This window comes from Hyperolius riggenbachi, chromosome 5 (assembly GCF_040937935.1).
Source record: "Hyperolius riggenbachi isolate aHypRig1 chromosome 5, aHypRig1.pri, whole genome shotgun sequence".
NCBI lineage: Eukaryota > Metazoa > Chordata > Amphibia > Anura > Hyperoliidae > Hyperolius > Hyperolius riggenbachi.
The window spans coordinates 447,203,111-447,225,609 of record NC_090650.1 but is presented as its reverse complement, the minus strand read 5'-3'; positions in this window follow the sequence as shown (position 1 = coordinate 447,225,609).

Sequence of the window (22,499 nt, the reverse complement as noted above, 5' to 3'; positions counted from 1 at the left end):
TATAAAACTTAATAAAAATGAGTGTTTAAAGAGGAATTCCAGTAAAAATAATGTAATAAAAATGCTTAATTTTTACAATAATTATGTATAAATGATTTAGTCAGTATTTTCCCATTGTAAAATCTTCCCTCTCCCTGATTTACATTCTGACATTTATCACATGGTGACATTTTTCCTGCTAGCAGGTGATGTCACTGGAAGGAGATGCTGCTTGCTTTTTTGGCAGTTGGATCCAGCTGTAAACAACTATTTCCCACAATACGAGGTTCACAGACAGGAAACTGCCAGGATCCTGGTGCTGACATCACACTGTGGGAGGTGTTTCACCACAATATCAGCCATACAGACCCCCTGATGATTCGTTTGTGAAAAGGAATAGATTTCTCATGTAAAAGGGGATATCAGCTACTGATTAGGATGAAGTTCAATTCTTGGTTACGCTTTCTCTTTAAGTGTTCTGTGGAGGAGCCCAGAATCCAAGCTGCATGAGCTCCAGTGTGGAGGATCCCAGAATCCAAGCTGCATGAGCTCCAGTGTGGAGGAGCCCAGAATCCAAGCTGCATGAGCTCCAGTGTGGAGGATCCCAGAATCCAAGCTGCATGAGCTCCAGTGTGGAGGAGCCCAGAATCTAAGCTGCATGAGCTTCAGTGTGGAGGAGCCCAGAATCCAAGCTGCATGAGCTCCAGTGTGAAGCTGCTAGTCACTAGTGATTTTGAATCCATGTCATCCGCTGGTGTTGGTCCACCTCCGCCTTCTGTCACTGAAATGCTTGACTCCACTCTTACTCAAAGGAGCCCTCGGCTTCGGGGGCCACATTCTCACTCTGCAGCAGATTGCTTCTCCTCTTTCCACCAACCTGTTGATGGGAGGGGGGCAATGGGGAGGGGTCACTGTCTGACATCCTCTTGTCCATAGGTCCACCAGCTGGCAAACACCATAACATGGCAATGATGCCATTGCCGGAGCTTCATAGGGAGCAGGGTGACTGGGGGAAGGGTACGCAGGACAGAGGGGTGATTGGGGGATGGGAGCGTAGGACAGAGGAGTGACTGGGGGGATGGGAACGTGGGACAGAGGGGGGATTGGGGGAAGGGAGTGTAGGACAAAGGAGTGACTGGGGGAAGGGTACGCAGGACAGCGGAGTGACTGGGGGGGTAGGGGACGTAGGACAGAAGCATAAGAATCTAGTAATGAATCATCAGTGGATATATCTCACAGAGAGCTTGCGTGCTCCATGGGCTGCAGTGCCAGTTGGAGAGCCTGTGTGCTCCATGGGCTGCAGTGCCAGTTGGAGAGCTTGCGTGCTCCATGGGCTGCAGTGCCAGTTGGAAAGCTTGCGTGCTCCATGGGCTGCAGTGCCAGTTGGAGAGCCTGTGTGCTTCATGGGCTGCAGTGTCAGTTGGAGAGCTTGCGTGCTCCATGGGCTGCAGTGCCAGTTGGAGAGCTTGCGTGCTCCATGGGCTGCAGTGCCAGTTGGAAAGCTTGCGTGCTCCATGGGCTGCAGTGCCAGTTGGAGGGCCTGTGTGCTTCATGGGCTGCGGTGTCAGTTGGAGAGCTTGCGCGCTTCATGGGCTGCGGTGTCAGTTGGAGAGCTTGCGTGCTTCATGGGCTGCGGTGTCAGTTGGAGAGCTTGCGTGCTCCATGGGCTGCGGTGTCAGTTGGAGAGCCTGTGTGCTTCATGGGCTGCGGTGTCAGTTGGAGAGCCTGTGTGCTTCATGGGCTGCAGTGCCTGCAGCAGACATAAGAGCTCCAACACGTTTCGGCTCCTTTCCCACAACACCCATTACGTTCCATCCAACGTGTTGCAATGTCTATTGTTTGTTCACATCCGGTGCATGTGTGGGGGGTGCACTGCGGATAATGCACAGCATGCAACATATTTATAGGTATTGCACGTCTTATTCCAGGAACATACAATGCAATTTCCCATCAGATCCTTGGGCCGAACCAATAATTTCCAACATGTCTGATTTGCTCTCGATTGATGGGATTGATTTTCAGATCACTACTGCACAAAATTGATTGAGTCATCGATCAGGAGCAGATCAGACGTGTCGGAAGTAATTGGTTAGACCCATCGATGATGGGAAATTGCATTGTCTGTACCTGGAATAAGACGTACAGTGCCTGTATATTGCATCGTTGGTATCTGGCATAACATACAGGCCGGTTGCCTTGTGATCTTATGTTACAGGAGCCGTATTGTGCCAGGGAAGCTCTGACTGCTTATTCCAGTCATCTCTCCCACTCCTTTCAAAGTTTCATTCTTGTCACCCCTCCCAGGCTCCGCCTATCTCTGATTATTATTCATGAGCTGAAAAGATGACACACATGGTGGGCAGACGGTCGATGAGATGCAAATATCTCTGCCTTTCATGTCAATTTAGTTTACAAAGAGGTTTATTGAAAAGAAAATCCAATACCAAATGGCCAGGTTCTCCACATTACAGTAACATTACAGTCCAGTCAGATGATCCATAACGTGTGAGTCATACCTCCCAACATTTGGTCATCAGAAAGCGGGACACTTAGGCCACACCCCTAACCACACCCCCAACACACACCCTAGTCACACCCACCAATTTTTTTTTAAAATTAATATTAATCCCTTAGTTAAATAAACAATGTGGGAAGGAGGGTGGGGTGTCTGTGGGTGGGGAGGAGGGCGAGGGTGCCCGTGGGTGAGGAGGAGGGTGCCCGTGGGTGGGGAGGAGGGCGAGGGTGCCCGTGGGTGAGGAGGAGGGTGCCCGTGGGTGGGGAGGAGGGCGAGGGTGGCCGTGGGTGGGGAGGAGGCGAAAACAAAATGATCGAGGCACCAGCCACACCGATGTCGGATGGGTGGCCGCCATTATATTTCTCCCTCCCTTCCTCCTTATGTGTGTCCTTCCCTACTTGCAGAGTAAAGTGCGCAGTGGGGTGTCATTCAATCTTACCATTGCTCCTTGCGTACCGGGAACTCATCTGGTCTTCTCGGCTTCCTGCTTCCTGTGATGTCACGGGAAGCAGGAAGCCGAGAAGACCAGATTCTGGTACGTAAGGAGCAATGGTAAGATTGAATAACAGCCCACTGCGCACTTTACTCTGCAAGTAGGGGAGGACACTGGGGGCACATAAGGAGGAAGGGAGGGAGGAATATAATGGCGCCCACCAATCCGACATCGGCACGGCTGGCACCTTGATCATTTTTTCCCCCTCTTTCCCCGGGGGTCGGGACACAAGAGGGGCAGCGTGGGATAGCGGGAGGGCCCCCCAAATCGGGAACAATCCCGCAGGATTCGGGATGGTTGGGGGGTATGGTAAGTACAATGGACCTTCATCCAGTTAAGGACAATGCAAAAATCAGGCACAACCAAACACTGATGATGGCACACAAGGTAATGGTCACAGTTGCAGGAAGCTCTTGGTTCCAGGATCGTTGTCCCAGAAGAAAACTATCCCACCCAATCGTACTGAAGCTTCTCACTTGTGGATGGAATAGTATGGGCTAATTTATCTGCCTCCATTACCAGGTCAATACGTTGCTTAAGCTGGGGGAAGGGAGGATGGAAGGTTTCCAGTTATAGGCAATAACCTGTTGTGTGGCCAGGATACATGCATGATATAGCCTCCGAAATGCACCAAGAACCTCGGGGGCGTGGCCATAGAGGAGAGCTTGTGATGGGGACAGAGGTGACCCTTTTAAATAAATCCTCAACAAACATTTTGTCCACAGGGCCTGCGTTTCAGGCAATCCCAAAAGATGTGCACTGTACTGCCGGTAGCTCCACAACCCCTGAAACATGGGGGGAGGGGGGGATCCTGTACCGCCGCTTCCAGGGGGTATTATACCAGCACATCAGGAGCTTAACTGCTGTTTCCTTAAAGAGACTCCGTAACAAAAATTGCATCCTGTTTTTTATCATCCTACAAGTTCCAAAAGCTATTCTAATGTGTTCTGGCTTACTGCAGCACGTTCTACTATCACCATCTCTGTAATAAATCAACTTATCTCTCTCTTGTCAGACTTGTCAGCCTGTGTCTGGAAGGCTGCCAAGTTCTTCAGTGTTGTGGTTCTGTGATGCATCTCCCCCCTCCAGGCCCCTCTCTGCACCCTGCCTGTGTATTATTTAGATTATGGCAGGTTCTCTCTGCTCTATTATCTTTTACAAGCTGGATAAATCCTCCTCTGAGCTGGCTGAGCTTTCACATACTGAGGAATTACATACAGGCAGAGCTGTCTGCACTCTGCAGGAAGAAACAGCCTGACACTTCAGTGGAAGATAGCTGCAGGGGGAAAGAAACACACAAATGATCTCTTGAGATTAAAAAGGAAGGATGTATACAGCCTGCTTGTGTATGGATGTATTTTCTATGTGTGGACATACTGTACATCAACCTACTTCCTGTTTTGGTGGCCATTTTGTTTGTTTATAAACAAACTTTTTAAAACTGTTTTTAACCACTTTTAATGCGGCGAGGAGCTGCGAAATTGTGACAGAGGGTAATAGGAGATGTCCCCTAACGCACTGGTATGTTTACTTTTGTGCGATTTTAACAATACAGATTCTCTTTAAGCCCTGGAGAGGAAGAAGTCCTCATAAAAGGAGGAGAGAGCCCCTTTACCAACACTGCCCCCCCCCCCCCCCCCACAAAGATGTCCAAACAAGGATTGGGGAATCTGCTATTCTACCGAGGCCCCTTAGCCGTAACTAATGTCTGGTTTGCAATTATCTGGAACATTCCGATTCAAGAACATCCCTGGTAAACCTCAGCTGTTTAAAAAATACAAATAAATCATTAATCCAAAAGTTTAAGGGGGGGGGGGGGGGGGTTGCACGTCACTCAAAATAGGTAAACTAAAGGATACTGTTTGAAGGGGTGGCGGTAGATGGTAATAGAGCTTGTAGGTTGTAGGGGCTGACAAATCCATAGAGGACAGTTTTTGTACCAATTGATAAGTTGGACAAATTAGGAGGCATCGTTATAGTGCCACAGGTCAGTGAGGCCCAGGCACCCCGTATGTCTTGGTCTCAGCAAATGTTCCTGGTTAATCTGGGGGAATCTATTCCAGATACATTTGAGAATCTGGCTTTGAACAGAATCCAGCAACAATTTAGAAACAAGTACTGGTAGGGGTCTAAACTAAAGCAGTATTAGAAGCTTTGATAGAAGGGTCATTTTCCACATCCAACCAATCTTAAAGGAACGCCAGTCCCTTTAGTGTACTAAGGATTGAGGCAGAAAGTGAGGGATAATTGTGCTTGAATAGGGAATCAAAGGTTAATCCCTAAGTATGGGATATAGTCCAAGGACCAGTCAAAGTTGGCCTAATAAACTTTCTATATAGACTTGTGTGAAGAAGTTAAATGGCATTGCTTTATACTTGTGGGTGTTAATATGAAGGCCTGACATTTCTGCAAAGGAGGCAAGGATACTTAACAGATTGGGCATAGAGGTGAGAGGCTGGGTAATAAACATGAGGGCGGCATTGGCGTACATGATCGTCTTGTAGGATTGGGAGTCCTTCTCATAGCCTTTGTATTAGGGGTTAGTCTTTATAGCCCATGCCAGAGCTTCCACCATGAGAAAAAAATCAAGGGAGACTTGTGCCTTTCTGCAAAACAATTGGGGAAGAGTTTCCCCCTAGGATCCTCATAATTGTTTGAGGTGAACTATAAAGGACATGTATGACTTCCAAAACAGGGCCAGGAATGCCCATGTGGTACTGGCTGGATGGTGTAATGGTTAAGGGCTCTGCCTCTGACACAGGAGACCAGGGTTCCACTCTCGGCTCTGCCTGTTCAGTAAGCCAGCACCTATTCAGTAGGAGACCTTGGGCAAGACTCCCTAACACTGCTACTGCCTATAGAGCGCGTCCTAGTGGCTGCAGCTCTGGTGCTTTGAGTCCACCAGGAGAAAAGTGCGATATAAATGTTCTGTGTTTGTTTGTGGTGAAGCGCTGCATACATATAGGGCCAAAGCCTTGACCAGGTCGAGGCTGAAAAGAACCAGGTGCTCTCCAAGCTTCCTGGAGGATATTTATGGCCAGATGCGTCATGTCTGTGGGTTGTGTTCATGAGATAAATCCTGTCTGGCTGGAGGAAATCAAGGAAAGCGTTACCTTGTTTAGCCTAGAGGCTAATGTTCTTACTAATAATTTTATATCATTGTTAAAGACTGCAATCTGCCTATAACTGGTGGCTTTGAAATGTCGTTTTGGGGATAAGGGAAATGTTAGCCAGCACTGTTTTGTTAGGTAAATAACCCCCGCTCAGTATGTGTTTAGTGGTTAAACAGGTTCTTCAAATGAGGGAGTAGAATGTGGCTAAAGTATTTATAGTAATGGGCCCAGTAGCTGTCAGGCCCTGGGACTTTGGAGTTTTTCAGGATTGAATGGCAAGCCTCATTTCCTCATCAGATGTGGATGCACCCAGAGTCTCGACCTGGTCGGCCTCCATCCAGGGCAGTGGCCGAAAACCAAACCAGTTTGTAATGGGGTCGGAGGAAGGAGGGGTGTTCGCTTAGTACAGCTTGTTGTAGAAGGCCTCAAATAGCTTCACTACCTCCTTAGGATGAGAGACGAGACGGCCACAGGTGTCACACAACTTCAGTGATGAGCGAAAATGCCAATATTCTTTTTGCATTAATTTTCATTAAAAAAATTTAAATTCGATTTTTAAGCAAAAAATCCCATTGAAAATAAGTTTTATTTTTTGTATGTTTCACTCTTTTTGCGAACTATCGTAATAAAAAATGTAGGGTTTTTTACATTTTCAAAGTAAAATCATTTTTCCGTATTTTTGTGGTTAAGAAAAAAATAATTATATAAGTGTGAGGAAACGCGGAAAAGCCGCCGCAAAGGCTCAGAATGAGGCGGCTGTTTCCGCGTCTAACATGGCGGCACAACGCAGAGAAACCGCCGCATGGACAGAGCGGTGGAGTCCGAGTTGGAGGCGGCAGATTGCACGCATGACAGAGCAACTGACATTGCGGCCGGACGCAGGGAAACCGCCGCTCGCTTAGAGAGCGGGGCGGCGGTCCCCGCGATTGAATCAATGGTTACATTGCAAGACATGTCTGGTGTGGCTGGGACTGCTAGTCCACACAGGTTCAGAAGGACACGCGCGCGCTGAGAGGCAGAGCTTATATGACAGCCAGAAAAGGGGCAGCTGACCAGGCGGGTCAGCTGACATTTTCACCACCTGCCATTGGTCTAGCACTTAGGGGAGGCACTGGAGAGCGCTTTACTATATATACTGGGTGCTGGTCAGTCTCTGGTTGTCTGCCATTGCGATCACAACGTGGTAGCACTCAGACCTTGTCTGTATCTGTGTTCTAGCATAGTTTCCAAAGGTGTTGACATCAAGGCGTTCACACCTTAGCATTAGGAACATTGAATTGTATTATTTGTTATGACCTTCTGCCTGCCTGACTATTCCTCTGAACTCTGATCCTGTACCTTGCTATTTCTGATATCCTGTTGCCAAACTCTGCTCGTTCCTGGACTCTGTATTTGTATCCTGATTCTGTACTGTGCTATTTCTGATATCCTGTTGCCAAACTCTGCTAGTTTCTGGACTCTGTATTTGCATTCTGATTCTGTACCTTATCTGTCTGTGTGTTAACGACCTGGCTTGCCGACCTCGAGAACTGACCTTACTGTTAGAGGCAGTTCCCAGACCTGTTAGTGACACCCTCCCTCTCGGGTGTCACTCATGCTCTGACCTTCCTACCTTCAGCCTAGCTCCTCTCTCCTGGAGAGTCTAGGCCATAGGAGGGAACATACTTCTGGTGAAGTACTCAAAGTATACTGTTACATCTTAACACTCACTTGTTCTCCCTGGTGTCCAGAGGTTAGTAGATATATCTGATTATCGGTGATACTGCAGATCACCAATAATCGGGTATATTCTGTATTCCTGGTGAGACTGCAGTTCACCGGTAATCAGATCCTCTCTGTGTTACACCGATCGTTACAATAAGACGCCCTGTATAAGAAGGGCCAAAATCATTCTCAAGGACAACACTCGCCCTGGAAATGCCTTGTTTGAGCTCCACCCATCAGGTAGAAGTCTTAGGTCAATCCACATACACACAAACAGACTAAAAAACAGCTTTTTCCCACCTGCCATAAACTTGGTAAACTCTGAATCTTCTCTGAAATAATTAACACTGTGGCTAAATTGTTTAAATATTTGAAATACCTGGCATATTTGTATAATTCCTCTATTTCTACCTTTGTTACTATCATTATGTTCCCTATATACAAACTATGTTGGGCAGGGACATTTTTAGACATAGGCATTACAGGCTACTGCCTGAAGTGCCATTGACGGCGGGGGGTCGCCATGTCCTTATTAAGCCACGCCCCTTAACTAATCCCCACCTCCAGAATGAAACCACACCCCCATGATATTTAACTCTTTCAGGCAGAGAAAGAAAAAAAGGAACACAGCATAGTTATTTGTGTGCTAGGCACTGTACATACACATGTTATCACGCTGAGCTGAGATGCTGGGTACTAGGGCAGGGGTGAGCGGACAAGCAGAAGAAAAGCAATGGACAGAGAGGTGAGAGCACAGCTTCTGCTGCACTATACTCTGCATTTACACACTAAGCTGGGGGAGTGCAGGAGGGGGATGGGGACAGACAGGATGGTCACACATGCACAGCACAGCTTAGTGTGTAAATGCAGAGTATAGTGCAGCCGAAGCTGTGCTCTCACCTCCCTGCTTAAGTCCAGTGCTGTGCCTGTGCAACCATCCTGTCTGTTTTATTCTACTCTAGTGCTGGCTCTCCTCCTGTAAGTGGACAAGCAGAAGCAAAGCACATGTAATCACGCTGGGCTGAGATGCTGGGCACTAGGGCAGTGGTGAGCGGACAAGCAGAAGCAAAGCAATGGACAGAGAGGTGAGAGCACAGCTTCTGCTGCACTATACTCTGCATTTACACACTAAGCTGGGCAAGAGCAGGAAGGGGATGGGGACAGACAGGATGGCCACACAGGCACAGCACTGGACTCCAGAGGAGAGGTGAGAGCACAGCTTCTGCTGCACTATACTCTGCATTTACACACTGGGCTGGGGGTGTGCAGAAAGGGGATGGGGACAGACAGGATGGTCACACAGGCACAGCACTGTACTCCAGCGGAAAGGTGAGAGCACAGCTTCTGCTGCACTATACTCTGCATTTACATACTTGGCTGGGAGAGTGCAGGAAAGGGATGGGGACAGGCAGGATGGTCACACAGGCACAGCACTGGACTCCAGCGGAAAGGCGAGAGCACAGCTTCTGCTGCACTATACTCTGCATTTACACACAAAGCTGGGGTAGTGCAGGAAGGGGGTGGGGACAGACAGGATGGTTGCACAGGCACAGCACTGGACTCCAGTGGAGAGGAGAGAGCACAGCTTCTGCTGCACTATACTCTGCATTTACACACTAAGCTGGGGGAGTGCAGGAAGAGATGGGGACAGACAGACTGGTCACACAGGCACAGCACTGGACTCCAGCAGAGAGGTGAGAGCACAGCTTCTGCTGCACTATACTCTGCATTTACACACAAAGCTGGGGGGGGGGGGGGGATGCAGGAGGGGGATGGGAACAGACAGGATGGTCACACAGGCACAGCACTGGACTCCAGCAGAGAGGTGGGAGCACAGCTTCTGCTGCACTATACTCTGCATTTACACACTAAGCTGGGGGAGTGCAGGAGGGGGATAGGGACAGACAGGATGGTTGCACAGGCATAGCACTGGACTGAGAGGTGAGAGCACAGCTTCTGCTGCACGATACTCTGCATTTACACACTAAGCTGGAAGAGTGCAGAAGGGGTGTGTGCAATGAAATGTGTCAGGAGCTGTGGGTTGGTTTTATCTCAGGGTCTCCCCGTATTGTACATCCACCTTACATGTAGTGTTGGGCGAACAGTGTTCGCCACTGTTCGGGTTCTGCAGAACATCACCCTGTTCGGGTGATGTTCGAGTTCGGCCGAACACCTGATGGTGTTCGGCCAAACTGTTCGGCCATATGGCCGAACTAAGAGCGCATGGCCGAACGTTACCCGAACGTTCGGCTAGCGCTGTGATTGGCCGAACGGGTCACGTGGTTCGGACCCGAACGCGCTCTGATTGGCCGAACGGGTCACGTGGTTCGGGTCAATAAATACCCGATCTACGTAATTTCTCCGCCATTTGTCTGTGGGTTTAGCTTTGGGTAGGCAGGCAGGGTAGTTCTCTCTCCAGCCAGGCTAGCCAGGGTCCCCCGGTCATTGTGTCGCTGCTGGGAACAGTAGTAGTACACCGCTCAACCACACTATATAGCATTGTGTTTACTGCCACTCTGTGTGTCTGCTGGGAACAGTAGTACACCGCTCACCCTGTATAGCATTGTGCTCTGTGTTGCTGCTGGGAATAGTAGTACACCGCTCACCCACACTATATAGCATTGTGTTTACTGCCACTCTGTGTGTCTGCTGGGAACAGTAGTACACCGCTCACCCTGTATAGCATTGTGCTCTGTGTTGCTGCTGGGAATAGTAGTATACCGCTCACCCACACTATATAGCATTGTGTTTACTGCCACTCTGTGTGTCTGCTGGGAACAGTAGTACACCGCTCACCCTGTATAGCATTGTGCTCTGTGTCGCTGCTGGGAATAGTAGTACACCGCTCACCCACACTATATAGCATTGTGTTTACTGCCACTCTGTGTGTCTGCTGGGAACAGTAGTACACCGCTCACCCTGTATAGCATTGTGCTCTGTGTTGCTGCTGGGAATAGTAGTACACCGCTCACCCACACTATATAGCATTGTGTTTACTGCCACTCTGTGTGTCTGCTGGGAACAGTAGTACACCGCTCAACCGCCACTGTATACCATTGTGCTCTGTGTCGCTGCTGGGAATAGTGGTACACCGCTCACCCACCACTGTATAGCATTGTGCTCTGTGTCGCTGCTGGGAACAGTAGTACACCGCTCACCCAGCACTATATAGCATTGTGTTTACTGCCACTCTGTGTACACCGCTCACCCAGCACTGTATAGCATTGTGTTTACTGCCACTCTGTGTACACCGCTCACCAAGCACTATATAGCATTGTGTTTACTGCCACTCTGTGTCTGCAGGGAACAGTAGTACACCGCTCACCCGCCACTGTATAGCATTGTGCTCTGTGTCGCTGCTGGGAATAGTGGTACACCGCTCACCCACCACTGTATAGCATTGTGCTCTGACTCGCTGCTGGGAACAGTAGTACACCGCTCACCCACACTATATAGCATTGTGTTTACTGCCACTCTGTGTGTCTGCTGGGAACAGTAGTACACCGCTCACCCTGTATAGCATTGTGCTCTGTGTTGCTGCTGGGAATAGTAGTACACCGCTCACCCACACTATATAGCATTGTGTTTACTGCCACTCTGTGTGTCTGCTGGGAACAGTAGTACACCGCTCACCCTGTATAGCATTGTGCTCTGTGTCGCTGCTGGGAATAGTGGTACACCGCTCACCCACACTACATAGCATTGTGTCTACTGCCACTCTGTGTTTCTGCTGGGAACAGTAGTACACCGCTCACCCTGTATAGCATTGTGCTCTGTGTTGCTGCTGGGAATAGTAGTACACCGCTCACCCACACTATATAGCATTGTGTTTACTGCCACTCTGTGTGTCTGCTGGGAACAGTAGTACACCGCTTAACCACCACTGTATACCATTGTGCTCTGTGTCGCTGCTGGGAATAGTGGTACACCGCTCACCCACCACTGTATAGCATTGTGCTCTGTGTCGCTGCTGGGAATAGTGGTACACCGCTCACCCACCACTGTATAGCATTTCTGTACTGCCACTGTACTGCTGCCAGTCAGCGTGTACTTTAAGGATAAGTGAAATGAGGAAGAAATCCTGTGAAAGAGGGAGGGGCAAGGGAAGAGGTGTTTCCCCTTACGGTTCACGTACAGGCCACAGGGGAGCACCGAAGAAAACCCACTCAATACCGCCCATGTTGTCCAGGACAACAACCCTCACAAATCAAAAAGAACAGGACCAGATAATTACTTGGATGACCTCTCAAGCGTCCAGCAGTGGGTTAAGCAGCACCAGCACATCACGCACGAGGTCCGAGTCCTCAGCCAGTTACAAGGAGCCAGTGGGCACAAAGCTGACACAACCGGCAGCGACACCACGCACACAACTGCCAGATAACCAGTCCGAAGAATTTCCTCAGGACACAATGGGGTATTCGCAGGAGCTATTCCCAGCCCAACAAACTTCCACCTTTCAAAGGTCAATGGAACAGCCAGAAATTTTGTGCCCGGATTCACAACCATTGACTGTGGGAAATGCACCGCGCACTGAAATGCAAGGCGAGTCCGAGGAGGACTTTGAAACCCAAATCCCAGAGCAAGTTGGGCAGGAGGGGTTTCAATTGCAGGAGGTCGGCCGAGAAGGTCTTGAAGACGACGTTGGAGTGTGCTGCGCAGAGGTTGTTGTGGGGAGCTCTACTCCACGGCGGCGGCCCACAATCACATATGACGAGTTTGAGGAGATGGAAGAGGAGGAGGGTATGGACAATGTTGACAGAGACCCAGATTTTGTATGTGAAGGAGAACATCGCCGTCGTAGCAGCACAGATGAGTCTGTTGAAGAACCCACTGCTGCACGAGTTCGCCTTGTGCCACAAGGTAGGCGGCGCGAAATTTCAGGCACCACAAGCGTAGAAGTTCCTTTGAGACGCAAAAGAGGCGCAAACAGAAATCGCCAGCAAGGCAGGTGCTCCAAAGTCTGGGCTTTCTTTGAAGACTGCACTGAGGATGGTACCATGGCGATTTGCAAGGTGTGCAAGACCCGCCTGAGCAGGGGGAAAAGTATTAACAACCTCTCCACCACCAGCATGAGCCGCCACATGCTATCCAAACATCCCACTCTGTGGGCAAACGCGGCAGGACAGGGTACCAGCAACACTGCCTCCCTTGGGTTCACCAGACTCACCACCAGACCCGCCTCAGCAGCAGCAGTAGCCCAGCCATTGCGTGGTTCACAACATTCACAAACATCAGACGACGCTGACACTGTCACTTTCCAGACTAGTGCTCTTGAGGTCTCCCAGTGTTCATCAAACACAACAACCAACAGCCCTTCAGTGTGCAGCCCTACGGTTCAGTTGTCTGTCTCGGAGATGTTTGAGCGCAAGAGGAAATTGCCAGCAAATGACCCCCGGGCCGTGGCAGTAACAGCCAGCATAGCCAAGCTTCTGGCCTGCGAAATGCTGCTATATCGAGTGGTGGAGACAAACAGCTTCAAGGGCATGATGTCAGTGGCCATCCCACGTTACGTGGTTCCCAGCCGCTACCACTTTGCGCGCTCTGCAGTGCCTGAGTTGCATGAGCACGTGGTCAGCAAAATAACCCGAAGCTTGAAGAATGCCGTTGCCTGCAAGGTTCACCTCACCACTGACACCTGGACGAGTGCGTTCGGCCAGGGTCGATACATCTCCCTTACCGCGCACTGGGTGAACCTTGTGGAGCCTGGCAGCGATTCCTCACCTGCTACGGCGTGGGTGTTGCCCACGCCGCAAACAGCTGCACCGCCGTCCCTCCCACTGGATAACAACAGCAGCACCTACCTCTCTGACTCCTTCTCCTCCAACGCATCTCAAAGCTGTACCTCATCCGGAAACGCTAACCCAGCAGCAGTAGGATCGTGGAAGCAGTGCAGCACAGCTGTTGGCATGCGTCAGCAAGCGTTGCTGAAGCTGATCTGCCTTGGGGATAAGCAGCACACAGGGGAGGAAATTTGGAGGGGAATAAAGGAACAGATGGATTTGTGGCTGGCACCGCTGGACCTGAAACCGGGCATGGTTGTGTGTGATAATGGGAGTAATCTCATTCGCGCTTTAAGGTTGGCTAAGCTGACACACATCCCTTGCCTGGCGCACGTGATGAACCTAGTAGTTCAGCGATTCCTGAGGACATACCCAGGCGTGGCCGATCTTCTGTTGAAGGTGCGACGAGTGGCCAAACATTGTAGAACTTCCAGTACTGCTTCGGGGGCACTCGCCAAGATGCAGGAGCGCTTCAATCTCCCCCACCATCGCTTGCTGTGTGATATCCCTACGCGCTGGAATTCTACGCTGCACATGCTAGCCCGCTTTTGCGAGCAGAAGAGTGCAGTGGTCCAGTACATAGTTACATAGTTACATAGTTACATATGGCGCAGTACCGAGGCGCATGACGGCACAGTACCGAGGCGCATCCGGACAGCTGCCAAGCTTCTGTGGATCCGATTGGGCCAACATGTTGGACCTCTGCCAAGTCCTCCAAAATTTTGAGCAATCCACGTTGCTTGTGAGCAGTGACAACTCTTCAGTCAGCATTACCATACCACTGCTGTGTTTACTGAAGAGGTCAATGTTGAAAATCAAGGAAACAGCTGTCATGATGCAACTGGGGGAATCTGAAGGAGAAAACGATCAGCGTGATGGTACCAACATCAGGCCATCCGCCTCAGGAAACGCTGGCCCCAGCAGCTATGACGAAGAAGAGGAGGAGGAACAGCTGGAGTTGGAGCAGGAATTTCCTGCCACCACTGACGAGGGCCAGAGCGGTGCACGTTGGATTTCCACAATTCAGCGCGAATGGTCAGCAGAATAAGACCAGGAAGAAGGTGACGACTATGATGCATCACAACAACTATCACAACGCTCACAAGAGGATGATAAGGATTCTGGAAGGACTCTGGCACACATGGCTCAATTCATGCTAGACTGCATTGAACGTGACCCACGCATTGTGCGCATTCTGGACAACACCAATTACTGGGTTTATACACTTCTGGATCCACGGTACCAACACAATGTTCCAAAACTGCTTGAAGAAAGAGTCAGACAGGTCAAAATGGAAGAATACCAGCAGGCCCTTGTGGAGACTTTAGAGAGGAGATTGACATCCTCCCCCTCCTCTAGCCAGTTGTACGCCGACAGACTGACTTCCGCAAACCCAGGACGACCAGGAGGGCAGCAAACAACACAAGCCGCAGTTAGTGCCCAAAAGGGAATGGTATCGGCAGTGTCCTTGGAGTGGGAAAATTTTCTGACACCCATGCAGCAGCAGCCCACAAAACAGCAAGCGTGCAGATCCACCTCCAACACCGATCGCCTGGAGAAGATGGTCAAGGACTACATGTCAGATGGCGTAGCTGTGTCGAACAATCCATCTGCACCCTTCAACTATTGGGTATCGAAGCTAGACACCTGGCACGAAATGGCAATGTACGCAATAGAGGTGCTGGCTTGCCCGGCAGCCAGCGTTATGTCGGAACGCTGTTTCAGTGCTGCCGGAGGCATCGTCACAGATCGGCGTATCCGCCTCTCCACAGAAAATGCAGACCGTCTGACTCAAATTAAAATGAATCAATTCTGGATTGGAAACGACTACGCAACACTCCCGGACCCCAACCAAGTAACATGAATAATGACCATCTGTGATGGGTTAGCGTTGCCGGTCCCTGTTTATGGAACCTCTTATTTTTATTACATTTATAACTGCATGGCGGCAAAAAGCATTGCTATATCTGCACGCTTCTTGTCCTCATGCAAGGCCTGGGTTGTTGTGTCTCAAAAAGCGTGGCCTTCTCCTCCTGCGCCTCCTCCTGTTCCATCACGTGTGCTGCTGCTGCTGGGTTAGCGTTGCCGGTCCCTGTTTATGGAACCTCTTATCTGTATTACATTTATGACTGCATGGCGGCAAAAAGCATTGCTATATCCGCACGCTTTTTGTCCTCATGCAAGGCCTGGGTTGTTGTGTCTCAAAAAGCGTGGCCTTCTCCTCCTGCGCCTCCTCCTGTTCCATCACGTGTGCTGCTGCTGCTGGGTTAGCGTTGCCGGTCCCTGTTTATGGAATCTCTTATCTTTATTACATTTATGACTGCATGGCGGCAAAAAGCATTGCTATATCCGCACGCTTTTTGTCCTCATGCAAGGCCTGGGTTGTTGTGTCTCAAAAAGCGTGGCCTTCTCCTCCTGCGCCTCCTCCTGTTCCATCACGTGTGCTGCTGCTGGGTTAGCGTTGCCGGTCCCTGTTTATGGAATCTCTTATCTTTATTACATTTATGACTGCATGGCGGCAAAAAGCATTGCTATATCCGCACGCTTTTTGTCCTCATGCAAGGCCTGGGTTGTTGTGTCTCAAAAAGCGTGGCCTTCTCCTCCTGCGCCTCCTCCTGTTCCATCACGTGTGCTGCTGCTGCTGCTGGGTTAGCATTGCCGGTCCCTGTTTATGGAACCTCTCATCTGTATTACATTTATGACTGCATGGCGGCAAAAAGCATTGCTATATCCGCACGCTTTTTGTCCTCATGCAAGGCCTGGTTTGTTGTGTCTCAAAAAGCGTGGCCTTCTCCTCCTGCGCCTCCTCCTGTTCCATCACGTGTGCTGCTGCTGCTGGGTTAGCGTTGCCGGTCCCTGTTTATGGAATCTCTTATCTTTATTACATTTATGACTGCATGGCGGCAAAAAGCATTGCTATATCCGCACGCTTTTTGTCCTCATGCAAGGCCTGGGTTGTTGTGTCTCAAAAAGCGTGGCCTTCTCCTCCTGTGCCTCCTCCTGTTCCATCACGTGTGCTGCTGCTGGGTTAGCGTTACCGGTCCCTGTTTATTGAACCTCTCATCTGTATTACATTTATGACTGCATGGCGGCAAAAAGCATTGCTATATCCGCACGCTTTTTGTCCTCATGCAAGGCCTGGGTTGTTGTGTCTCAAAAAGCGTGGCCTTCTCCTCCTGCGCCTCCTCCTGTTCCATCACGTGTGCTGCTGCTGCTGCTGGGTTAGCGTTGCCGGTCCCTGTTTATGGAACCTCTTATCTTTATTACATTTATGACTGCATGGCAGCAAAAAGCATTGCTATATCCGCACACTTTTTGTCCTCATGCAAGGCCTGGGTTGTTGTGTCTCAAAAAGCGTGGCCTTCTCCTCCTGCGCCTCCTCCTGTTCCATCACGTGTGCTGCTGCTGCTGCTGCTGGGTTAGCCTTGCCGGTCCCTGTTTATGGAACCTCTTATCTTTATTACATTTATGACTGCATGGCGGCAAAAAGCATTGCTATATCCGCACGCTTTTTGTCCTCATGCAAGGCCTGGGTTGTTATGTCTCAAAAAGCGTGGCCTTCTCCTCCTGCGCCTCCTCCTGTTCCATCACGTGTGCTGCTGCTGCTGGGTTAGCGACAGCGTTGCCGGTCCCTGTTTATTGAACCTCTCATCTATATTACATTTATGACTGCATGCCGGTAAAAAGCATGCTATCCGCACGCTTCTTGTCCTCATGCAAGGCCTGGGTTGTTGTGTCTCAAAGCGTGGCCTTCTCCTCCTGTGCCTCCTCCTGTTCCATCACGTGTGCTGCTGCTGCTGCTGCTGGGTTAGCGTTGCCGGTCCCTGTTTATGGAACCTCTCATCTTTATTACATTTATGACTGCATGGCGGCAAAAAGCATTGCTATATCCGCACGCTTTTTGTCCTCATGCAAGGCCTGGGTTGTTGTGTCTCAAAAAGCGTGGCCTTCTCCTCCTGTGCCTCCTCCTGTTCCATCACGTGTGCTGCTGCTGGGTTAGCGTTTCCGGTCCCTGTTTATTGAACCTCTCATCTGTATTACATTTATGACTGCATGGCGGCAAAAAGCATTGCTATATCCGCACGCTTTTTGTCCTCATGCAAGGCCTGGGTTGTTGTGTCTCAAAAAGCGTGGCCTTCTCCTCCTGCGCCTCCTCCTGTTCCATCATGTGTGCTGCTGCTGCTGCTGGGTTAGCGACAGCGTTGCCGGTCCCTGTTTATTGAACCTCTCATCTATATTACATTTATGACTGCATGGCGGTAAAAAGCATGCTATCCGCACGCTTCTTGTCCTCATGCAAGGCCTGGGTTGTTGTGTCTCAAAGCGTGGCCTTCTCCTCCTGCGCCTTCTCCTGTTCCATCACGTGTGCTGCTGCTGCTGCTGGGTTAGCATTGCCGGTCCCTGTTTATTGAACCTCTCATCTGTATTACATTTATGACTGCATGGCGGCAAAAAGCATGTTACCTGTGCAAATAAACATGACATTTTTCGCATTTAAAAGACAGTTTTTCCTTTGAAACTTTACAATCAATTTTCTCAAAAACTATAAGCTCTTTTTGCTAAATCTTTTTTTCCTCTTGTACCCACTCCCAAGGTGCACATACCCTGCAAATTTGGGGTATGTAGTATGTAAGGAAGCTTTAGAAAGCACGAAAGTTCGGGTCCCCATTGACTTCCATTATGTTCGGAGTTCGGCGCGAACACCCGAACATCGCGGCCATGTTCGGCGAACGTTCGCGAACCCGAACATCCAGGTGTTCGCCCAACACTACTTACATGGCACATGGTTTATATTCTCTAGCGTGTATTGGGGTTTTTGTTTTGGCGGGTGTGGGGGGGTGACACAGGACTGCTTGCCAGGAGTACCAAAAAAGCGCCCCTGATGTTGGGCTGCCCTGAAAAGTAGTTTTGCCGTGTTACACAATGACAATAAAGTGTTTGAATCTAAAATCCTGCTGAGGTGGAATCTGATTGTTCTGTTGTCGAGCTGCATACATCTGCATACAAATTATGCATAGTTCTGCATCAACTACAGCCTCGTATACACACCGGAGGTGAGTCGGCTGGGGTGGCAGGTAACCACTGTCTCAGCCAATAATCGGGCGTGTGTACGGACGCCAGCGATCCCTCATCCCCAACCCGCGATCGATTTATCAAGCGAATCTACTCACCCCTGACCACGCCAATCCCCTGCCGATCCCATTGTTTGAGCCGCTGCGTGATGTCACACATGCCCCACTTGTTGTCCCTCCGTCATCCCCCCTCCTGACAGCAGCAGAGAGCATCGTCCGCTACTCACTTGTCACACGTATGTGCAGCCCCACCCAGTGCCCAGATGGGCAACATCCGTCCAAGGTGTGTATTCAACGTAAGATCAATTTACCTCTCACTGACCATCCCTTCTAAACAGTGATTTTCCACCATTAGGTGTGAGGAGGGGCCTGGACTGGACAGCAGGGTATGGAGGGCTGGAATGAAGGGGAGGCAGGTAAGGGGTTACAGACTGATGGGGCGGAGCTAACAGGATTGTTGAGATGAACCATATAAAGGAATCACCTTTGGCTTCACCTCCTTAAAATGACCCTAGACTAGGATGGATATATGACTGGATGGTAGGGGTTGGATTGTGAGCTCCTCCGAGGAGTAACAAGACTATGGCCTAGATGCCATTCACTTTTTTATTGAGTTTTCTCCTAGGAGATACTAATTAATATCCACTGCAGTGCACAGTAGTGTTGTCTGGGTCATGAACATTAGGATCTTTGCATCAAAATTCATATTTACGTATTGTAATCATAATGCAAAATTTCAGGGAAAATAGTAATTAATTTTGAATTTAATAGTAAGATTTCATAATTTCGCTTAATTTTTCGCTTCATTTTCGTGAAATTTTGTGCCAAATTTAGCGGTTAATAGCAAAGCCCCCTTACATGCTATTGCTACCAAAATTGCTACATATGTTAAGGAGAATAGTGGGTGCAAGTCAAAAAAAGAATTTTTCAAAAAGACCTTGTAGTTTTTGAGAAAACTGATTTTAAATATGCAAAGAAAAATGTTTTTTAAACTCATTTTTTTTTGTTTAAAAAACATTTTTTTCTTTGCATTTTTAAAATCGATTTTCTTAAAAACTACAGGGTCTTTTTGGAATTTTTTTTTTTACTTGTACCCACTATTCTCATACATATACTTAAAGAGAGTCTGAAGCGAGAATAGATCTCGCTTCAGACCTCATAGCTAGCAGGGGCATGCGTGCCCCTGCTAAAACGCCGCTATAGCGCGGCTTAACGGGGGTCCCTGTCCCCCCAAACCCCCTCCGAGCAGCGGGGGAGCGCTTCCTGGTTGGGGCAGGGCTAACCGCCGCAGCCCTGCCCCATGCGCGTCTGTCAGACGCGTACCTCCGCCTCTCCCCCGCCCCTCTCAGTCTTCCTTCACTGAGAGGGGCGGGGGAGAGGCGGCGATGCGCGTCTGATAGACGCGACTGGAGGCAGGGCTGCAGCCGTTAGCCCTGCCTCCAGGAAGATCAGCTCCAGCGACCTTTTTCCGACCCAGGTTTGCGGGGGGTGGGTTGGGGGTGAAGGGACCCCCGTTAAGCCGCGGGATAGCGGCGTTTTAGCACGTGCCCCTGCTATATATAAGACCTGAAGCGAGATTTAGTCTCGCTTCAGTGTCTCTTTAAAGAGTAACTGTCAGGCTGCAAAAGCTAATTTAAACCTCTATTCTCCTGTGTTAAACAGTTTAGAAGGAAGCCAAAAAGGCAATACTGAAGTTAAAAATCTCTCTTACTTTGATGGTTGCTGAATAGCAAGGCTCGTTATTCCCAAGCTTGTAAGGAGGCCGACAGGCCACATAACAGATACTGCAGAGCATTCTGGGGCTGCTTCTTCTCTCCACTGCACTCCCTTGGTCCTCCCCTTCATTTCCCTATCCCGCCCTAAGCCTGCTTTCACAGTGAGAAGTTACAGGCTCATGTTACAGCAGCTTGTAACTTGCAGCCCAGCTAAAATCAATGTGCTGTTCACAGTGCACGTTCTGTTAGAGTATACTGCAGGAGTCCGCTATTGTTCCTAGCCACATGGCTAATTAATATTCACTGCACAGTAGTGTTGTCCGGATCATGAACCATTAGGATCTTTGATCCGGATCTTTTTTGTGAGTTGAATCATCCGAGATTCAGTTCATAGTGGATGTCTGGAAGAAACAGGAACTACAGCTTCTTTCACTCTGCTGCAAATCATTCAAAGATTCGGTTCAAAGCTCCGAATCTTTTCAATGATCCGATTCGAATCAGAGTGACAGACAATATGCCCCGTTAGACCAGAGACTTGTGGGAGTGTCTGAGGGCTGGAACTTGGGAGGGCTAAAGAATCATCAATCAGGAAGCAGGGTAAGGGCGGATATGACATCACAATTGGCTTCATACAAGACAGTCAAACATGGAACCTGACATGAGCTGTCAGGAGCATCATTCTCTGCAAATACTATATACAAATTCTGTGAAATCCAAACATGGACAGTGAAATGCATATGTAATGTAAGTACAGCCAGTATTTAGCTACTGATATATGAGACCCTATACCTAACAGCTCCTCTTTAACGTAAGCAGTGGTTTGGGTAGCAATAGCATGTATGGGGCTTTCTATTTACTGCCAAAGTCGGCACAAAATTACATGAAAATTACGCAAAATTTTAGGTGAAATTACGAATCACTATACAAAATAATTACCTATAAGTGTAAATGCAAAAATGTATGTGAAATGTCGCGTAATCGTAACTGGCTGATTACGATCCTCACTGATTGATTCCTTTATGACTATTGATGGGTCATCCATCCCCGGGGTCAGTTTCTAGGCTAAATTGCACCCAGGGAGAGGGTGTAAAAATCCCCCACCCCCATGGAGCCAGGTATAGGTACCCGCAGTATAGGTTAGCCAGGTCTAGTTGCCCATTATAGGCTAGCTAGGTAGGTAGGTGCTGTCATAGACCGCACGGGCCGGTCCTTGATCGGGTCAACCGCTCAGAGTCAGAAACTCGGTCTCGCTGTCGCTTTGCGCATAGATGCTGTCACGGAACAGCCGTGAGAAACGCAGGTGACTAGAGAATTCCCAGTCGATTTCCTGATCGCTCCCTGTCGGATCTGTGCAGTCGTGCAAGCGATCAGAAAATGACACTTTTGTGTTTTTTTTAATCCAGGGATCTGTTCCCCTGTGAGCAAAGCATTCCCCTCAACCCTCAGGAATGCCTCACCCCTCCGGAATGTCGCACGTGGCCAGATTCCCTGCAGGGACCAGCTCCTCTCCCCCCACAGCCAGATGGCCCCATGAAAAGAACCAGGAAACTGGCTCTCCAGGGGGCCATGACAAAGCAGCCGGAGCGGCACCGACCAGGCAGATATGAAAACCTGGGGGATAGGGTTTCTTACCTATTAAAGTGGAGACCGTATATCGCAGAGCTATAAAATTCATATAGTCTTATTCGTTAAAGTCTGCCCAACGTGCTGATATGAAATTCATCGCCATAGCCTGTCCGGTTATTGCGGTATGAATCTTCTCAGGAACCTGACCCACTGCCCTAGCCATGTCTGATGTCATATTAATCGGTATTTTCCGACAAGTATGAATCTGCTATCCCCCTAAATATGACATGTATCGTTCATGAGTTACGGCAGTTTAGCCCTAAAATCTCTCAGAGGGAATGAACTGTTGGTTAATAACGCAGAGGGGTCGGCATTGCCACACCCCCAAACCAGCTTCATTAAAAGCACATGGCCGGCAGGCGGGCCCTCAGTCCTCCACATTCCATCTGTATGAGAGCTGTCTAGTGCTAGCCAGAGGACACATGGCTAGCGGCCATCTTGATCGGCCATCTTGTCTGAACTGAAACAAAGGACATTTTCCATTTTGCTTGGATTTTAAATT